The 7,904-nt window shown below is 39.9% G+C and overlaps 1 long non-coding RNA gene across 1 annotated transcript; it reads left to right on the forward strand.

Annotated features, from left to right (window-relative positions):
• Positions 1-4,817: 4,817 nt before the first annotated feature.
• LOC136801041 (uncharacterized) lies at positions 4,818-6,788 on the forward strand. Its single transcript, XR_010845794.1, has 2 exons — positions 4,818-4,915; positions 5,141-6,788. It is a non-coding gene; the product is annotated as an uncharacterized lncRNA (long non-coding RNA).
• Positions 6,789-7,904: the final 1,116 nt, after the last annotated feature.

Genomic DNA, 7,904 nt, shown 5'->3' on the forward strand with positions numbered 1-7,904 from the left:
TATACCCCTGATACTTGACATTTGAGTTTGAGCCCTATACCAATATTGTCACACGACCGTGGTAGTAGTGCGTAGTTTATCATCTGTCTGTTCGACAAAAGAGATCAAGCCCCCTTTGAGCACCGTATTCCTTCTGAAGGGGCTTTGATACCCCGCCGGCGCTCGTTTGATGGCTGTACTTCGACATTCTTGTTCGGTCTTGCTCTCCTGCTCCTACAAAAACTGCTGTGCATCCCGGCTCATTTTAAAATTTGTCAGCTTGCCCCCATCCTAGTTCTTCCCCCCGAACCATGGGTTCAAATGCCCATCCCAACCACATAACTCTACCCAACAGGGTTTGCGCTCATTCGTATTACTGGTGCGTCTTACACATATCATCACCCCTCACGCAACCGGCCCTCTTTTTTTCCATGGTGGTCCTACTGAACCTAATGGTACGCTACTGATGCCAATTGAGTTCCGTTGCTGTCCGGTCACGGCCACATTAAGCCCGCGTTATTCTTATTATCTTTTCGCCTCCTTAATTTATATATCAGCATTGACCATTCGTCCTTCATTCAATCCCAAATCTACCACAGAACTTATTTATTAAAAATAACCCTTTACAATTGTAAGATTCCATCGATTCACACTAGTCCTGCTAAACCTTTGCCCCACGTCCCCCAAACACTCCACTCTCTTTTTACCCCCTCCCACTACCGGTATTTTCCTTCATATTAAATGAGCTGTCAACAACCGTTTTTCCTCAACACCGCCAACTTCTACTCCTATATACAAACCCTCTTTACATGAACTCTTAAGATTTTTTCACCCTGATCACTTGAAACACGCATACGTTAGTTAACCCAAAAAAGCTTGCTTTTCTTTTCACAGAAAGGAAAAAGTACGGGGGGAGTGCGAAATCTATTATCAGTCTTTATTAGGCTGGCCGACGTCGCTCTTCTCTATCAAAGATTTACTGGTTGGCCATCATCCCTTTAATTTGTTTTCCTCACAGATTTCAACTTAATATTCCCTTACTCTTTTGATGCCAGCTACTGTTTGTTACCCGTGTTGTCTGACTGTTGACCCTTTAGCTCTCTTACCCCCCCCCATCCACTCCTTCTACCCCCTCGAGCCCTTTTTCTTCCCCTTCGAACCCCCCCCCTCCCCCCCCTTCTTTGCTACACCTCCCATCCAATTTGGGCCTGCCTTTGCGATCTTTTGCTATATGTGCTTCTCAAAAATTTTGAATTGATGAACAAAATATCTCCTAAATACAAATTCCCAAGTATTGACCGTTCTATTTCGATAGGCTCCCCTTCCCAACCCCCCCCCACATTTTTTTGCTTGCGATGAAATGCTTTTTAATCCACATCCCGACACCCAGTTGAGAAAAAATTTATTTCTTTAACGATGCCATAAACCATTTTGGACATTTGACCCTATCGGGTACTTTAATTATTATTCTGATGCCCAGCAACCCGCGCTAACCCCCTCCGATCCACGTTCCCCAAGATTGGCAAAACCAAAAAATCATTAAGATACCCATATATCAAAACAAACCCTCCTACACGTTTTACGGCTCCTCCTCAATGAGCCACCTTAAGTTGCTAAAGTCCCAACCTTCAACGTCACCAAGTGGACTTCTATGACGACGTCCAGTACTACCTATTTATCAAACCTCGGCACCTGCCAAAATCAACCACCTCCCCTTCTGGACCTACACCACGGGAGTTTTTCTTTTTTTCGCCCCCGGTCTTTATTAACCTTCGTTCGTTTCGTTTCGTTCGTTCGTTCGTTACAGCTTTTCCTCGGGATCGGACCCCATTTTTAGTTGGTTTCCTGATTTTCCACTACACTGAGCCAAAAATGGTTCATACCCCTACCAATATGTGACCGGATTTGTCCCGACTTTCGTTAAAAACAAAAAATTGCGTGTATAATTTTGGGTAATAATTTAAACCCAGTTTTGGCCCTAAAATATAACCGGTTTTTTTGGCCACCTCCGTGGCGCACAACTGATTTTTGCATAACATTCAATAGAGGCAACGGTTCTTTATTTTACCACCCAAAGTTTAGCGAATGTAGCCTTTCCTTCCCTCCCCCTTTCCCCTTTTCTCCCGAACCCAACTCTTTTCTTTTTCGGCCTTTGCCAACCCTTAAATTCCCGCACTCATCGTATTTCTCTGGGGAAAATTTCATTTACACTCTTTACCTTTTATGTGGAAAATTTACTACTTATCGCCGACTTGCTCTTTTCTGTGGGATTTTTTTCCCTCCCCCCCTGATGTTTTCACATTCCACAATGTATGTTAACACATGGTAATGTTTTAACATCTGACTGGTAGTCCCCCCTTTTCCCCCCCCCACGCCTCTCCGCCGATTTTTCGTCTAAAATTAACCCAACAATTAATTTTGGTCGCATAACTTTCTCTTGGTTCCCAAAAAGCTATCTAACAAATGGTTTCGGTTTTCTGACCCCTCTCCCTTGTGATGTAAATCTGTTCCTATAGTTGGGGCAAAATCTCCCTCCTACCTCTTTCTGTGAGGGCAAAATTCTTAATTTGATTCCCGAGTACTGCCTCTGTGCTATCTTTGTCTGACTTTATTTTTCCACCCATCAATGCATGTAAAATGTGTACGTTTTCAACAATCTGATGAGCTTCTCCCCCGATTGGTCGAAAACATACTTTTTTCCCTGTCCTTCGGCGCACAATGTTGGCCCCACCAAAATGCTGGTTTCGTTTTAAAAATGGCGTCCTCTTTTTTCCTTGTACTCCTCTGTGTGATAATGCCGATCCTAGTATTTCTCTCGACTCTGTGTTACCTTCCCTCACCGGCTCAGGCCCACCAAATCGGTACCTCTCTTAAAATGTGAGCACTTCACGATTCAAAGAACAAATTTTTTCTGTATGCGCAAAATTCCAGGCTCCAACTTGGATTCTGCTGCGAAGTTTTTCGTTCATTCAATTTTTATCTTCTACCATTATCGCCATATGAGTTTTTAGCATGCTTACACACAACGCCCCGTCTACCTACCTCACCGGCACCTTACAGGATTATTAGAAAACTATCTGTTTTGTTCTGTTTCTGCTCCCAAATACTCTTCTGGGGCTCTTACACGCTCTTTAAAACATTCCCGGAAAGCCACACCGTGCACCACCACCACGTTGCGGCATTGTTTTATGACCGGGCATCTGTTACACCGCCCCCCATGTTATTTTTTTCCACATTCCTCCTCTACCCCTTCACTCTTGGCCTCTCCTATTTAGCCGCCCTAACCTAGCCGGCTCCATACACCGATTCAAAATTCCCGCCCCAAACTGCCCCCCCCTGACACTCCCCCCCCCCCCCCTCACTACGGTCAAATGAATGAAACATCGCTGCCCTGTCAATGGAAATCAAGTACCAAAAATTAGCAGACCGAATCTTGATAGCTTTGGTTCAAAGATGGATACTTGATTCGACGGGAAGGTTCCCGATATATCCACGATCCCCAAAAAGGTTGTTTACTGATTGACAGGATCAACTCCTATGATCATGGCACTTACAAGTGTTCGGCCCACAAACCGGTTGGGCCATGTAGACGCTTATCGTGTACTTAATGTTATTGACCGTCTTCCAGTTTCTATACCACCAAATCTACCGACATTGAATCCACCGAATACTCCATACCCTTTTAATCCTTTCAAAGGTTTGTTTGCTCCTTTTGTCGATACTTCAATATTTCGTATTTTTAATCGTTTTTATGAAGTAGGAAAATTTAGCGAAATGATAGTTCCCAATGCAACCACACAATTGAGAATCGTTTATTTTTATTTATTTTTATTTTTTTAATAACACTTTTTCTTGGGAGGTTCGAGTCATCATACTTTTTCACTTTTTGTATCTAATTAAGGTATAGTATGTTAATCGTTATTGTCACGCGTCTTTAGATACCATTGGTGTTATCCAATCGCTTGAGCGTAAATCCATCGCTGTAGGGAAGCGGATGAAGTTACGTTGTGTCTGGTGAAAGGTGATCCCACACCTCAAGTTACTTGGCTATTCAATGGAAAATACTTGCAGAAAGATTCTAAATATTTGATCCGACCGCGCACGCTAAGCATCGTAATACGTAAATTTCAAGAAAGTGACGCTGGTAATTATACGTGTGTTGCAACGAATTCGGCCGGACGACGTCGTATGACGTATCTCGTGAAACCGAAAATCAAAAAGAAACCTTTTGTCCCTTCTCCTCCTGTACAAATGGAACGACTTTTAGTACGAAAAGGAAAAAACGTTACGCTCTCCTGCAAAGCACCTGAAAACAAAATCCAATACCTGATATGGAGTGCGCCGATCAAACAGAACCAACGTTCCGGTATCTCCCGATCTGGAAACATTGCCGATGAGTTGGGCTCGCGGAATAGTCTAAAAATCAAGAAACGGCACTATTTGAAAAATGGCATGCACGTCCAAATATCTGATTTGATTGAAGTAACGGCTGATCATGAAGGTGTTTATAAATGTATTGCACTGTTTTATCAACAAGCACAGGTGGTGACAGTCAAGACGGTCGAAATTGTCGTTGTTTCAGGTAATATTTCAACTTCTTTCATCAAATACTCAAAATATACTAAGATAAGTTTGGAAGAAAATAGAATGAAAATGTTCCATGTGTCACTAGACCACCGTTTTGTTAATTATCGTCAATTCAAAGTTGCCAACCTTTCATTAAATTCAAAAATCTGAAATTGGGAGGGATACTTTATTATGAGGTCTTTATGTTTTGTTTTCTTTCCATAGGACCACCGCCAAAGGAGGAGGATGAAGAAAGAAACAACGGTGTGAAGGTGGATTTCCACTGAACATCGTTCTCCCTGCTGCTTGTGTGGCTTTCTTCTTACTTCTTGTCTTCATGTGTATCTGTTTCGCCTTCAGACAACATAAGGTGGGTGCTACTTCTTTCTCCTTAATTAAACTTGTTTCTTTTGCTGTGTCCAATCCTCAATGAAAACTTACCGTCATTTCCAAATAAAATCTAGTAATAAACTCTAGTTATTGAGGTTCCAATCTATTATTGTATTTTGACATGCTAAAATAAGAACTCGATGCTCTATATAAATTTTTAAAAGCCAAATTATTAATTCATATTTGTCATTTTTTGGATTTTCAGGCTCGACAAAGTAAAGGCTTACTACGACACATCCAGCAACAACAAGCCAACAATGCAACATCAAACGAGGTCTCTGAGAACGAAGGGACAGATATGCAAATCCTACCAATGTGTAATTATGATTCACTCAAGAAAAGTACACAAAAATGCAACCGCAGCTCGTCCTCCAGTCAAACATCAACTCGATCTAAACGAACAAACAGCAACGATAGCTTACCTTCCAATCACTTATCTCTATCAAGTAGCTTAGTTGTTACTCCATCCCAAGACAATAATATACAAATTACTGGTTTGAACAGTAGTCATCAATGCTCGAAAGAGAATTTACCAGATACATGTTCAAGACTTTGGAGGGCATCTTCGGAAGATATAAACTCAAACAAAAGTAGTAGTAAACTTCATAATAACCTGCAACATAAAAAGACTTTATCTTCATGTTCATCTTCACAGCAAGATATTTCCTCACCCTACCCAGCGAGGACGTTACTTTCTTCAGCGTAATTCTTCCCTAGATATTCATTGCACACACGACGATGAAGATGATAGATTGTTAGTTGATTACCAGAAACGAACCAAACCGTTACATAGTCAAGTGCAATATGAAGGGCGTATATTATGAACACGTGTGTTTAGTTTTAGTTTTTAAATAGTATTTTTTTGAATATACATATTTTTTTATTTATTGATCGATTCAAAAGAGTAGATTTTTGACTCGCTGGAAATTTAGTCCTAGAATATTATTTAGAAAGAGAAATTCCATGATTAGGGAGCTCCATTGATCACCAATTTACGTGATAAGGATAGACTAAAGAGATGACCTTAAGGCGTGTCCCTCTTGATCCATTGCAATAAGAGGTTGGATTTGGATACATTTTGTACTAATCAATCATGGGTTTGATGAAGTGTTGGGGTCACCAAGGATCAATCAAAAAACATGCTTCATGCTGACTCATGCAATGTTTTTTCTTTTAAGAATTTTGAGTTTGAATATTGCAAAATGCATACGTATTTCCTCGTGTTTTTGAGGATAACAATTGCTTCAAAGTCCCTTTTCTTCCAAATTTAGTCTTATTTTTCTATGCTTTTTGCCTATTTTTAGATATATAGTTTTGTTAGACACATTTCTTTTGATATTATGAAAAATCTCTTCTGTATATTTATTTTTGATATTAGTTTTGAGTTAGTTGGTGACTTCTCAATGTGTGGAACCTTGGTTTATTCACCTAAGAAGCCATCACCTTTTCTCGTCTGGTTATTTTTGATAGCCTGTTTTATAGTAGTTTTTTAGATATATTTTGTTATGATTTGTTAGTATAATTCGATCCTATTGTCAACATGTTTTCCAATGATATTGTGCTTCCCATGGATTCCTAATTCTTTTTCGAACACACCGTGCAATAAAATGAGAGGACAATATTTGGAAGACACTTGACGGTGGATCAAAATTATATGATTTTATTTTTGTACCATATGTAAATATGAAGGAAAACAACAAAAGTTAGATAGTTATTCATCACGACATTTTGGGGATAAACTATTGTAAATAGCCACTATGAAGAAACGATTTTAGGCTTTGTTATATTATACTATCATTTTGACTTCAAGAACGAGAAGAAGATCGAAGAGTATTAAAAGCTCACCAAGAAAATATTTCTGTCTTTATCCTTTTTCCTTTTAACCCTTTAAGTGCCACGCTCAAGTTTTTTAAAGAAAATCGCTAGTTCAAACTTTAAAGGTTTATATCTCTGGATCTAGAAGGAGTTAGAAGCTCGTTTATGGTCCGTTGGATAGCTTAGAGTCTCCTCTTTCTCTTCGGTGCCGGCTTAGGGGGGTGGGGGTGGTCAAATTTTTGCATTTTTTTGACTTTTTAGCTTAAAATCTCGCTGAAAAGACTCACTTTTGATTTTTTTTTTTTGCTTGGCCATGAAGCCCAATTTGATTTCTACGAGTTAGACCAAAAATGACGATTTCTAACTCAAAAAGGGCATTACAGGAGGGCTTCGCCCTCCTACATAGCCCATGTCTGATATATACGACATTGGCACTTAAAGGGTTAAGGTTATGCCAGGTTTCCTTCTTCTTTTCCTTCTCCTCTCCTGCGTTGTCTTTGAGGCATGATTTCAGTCCATATTTACCTCGCTTTTTTTTAGAAGTTCTATTCCATCCATACCCGACATTTTCAAACAATTACTCCCCTCTTGACGCAGACGCAGACTTTTTTAAGATAAAGTTTTAATTTTTTTTGAAGATGTATGCCTGTATTCTCTCCTCTTTCTCACTCGCCCCACACTTTGCTCGATAGGGCGATCTCGTCATACCACCACATACAATAGACTCCCGGTTATTCGAACCTGCACCTATTCGAATAGTGTTCGGTTATTTCGAAGTGAGATAGCATGCCCCTTGGATCTACTTACCCAACTCAGGCAAAAACACTCTCGGTTATTCAAACTTCAACTTTTCGAACTTTCATTTCTTCGAAGCGATTTCTATTTCTCTTGGGGCCAATCATAGGCTAAATCACCCTCCTTATTCGAATTTTTCTTATTGTGAGATATCGTCGAGTGAGAACATTGGTTTTCTGCGATTAAAACACTTTGCTTCAAAAAAATCAGGTTAAAATATTTATGGTATTTACACTCTTCAAAAGTTGAAAATCTGGCGGGAAAACGAACTTTCCAGTTATTCGAAGTAAATTATTATCCCATTTGGAGATTAGAATAACCATAGTGACTATGGAATAACCGGGAGTCTACTGTATTGC

The sequence above is a fragment of the Clytia hemisphaerica genome, unplaced genomic scaffold (assembly GCF_902728285.1).
Source record: "Clytia hemisphaerica strain Z4C2 unplaced genomic scaffold, Clytia hemisphaerica genome assembly, whole genome shotgun sequence".
Lineage (NCBI taxonomy): Eukaryota > Metazoa > Cnidaria > Hydrozoa > Leptothecata > Clytiidae > Clytia > Clytia hemisphaerica.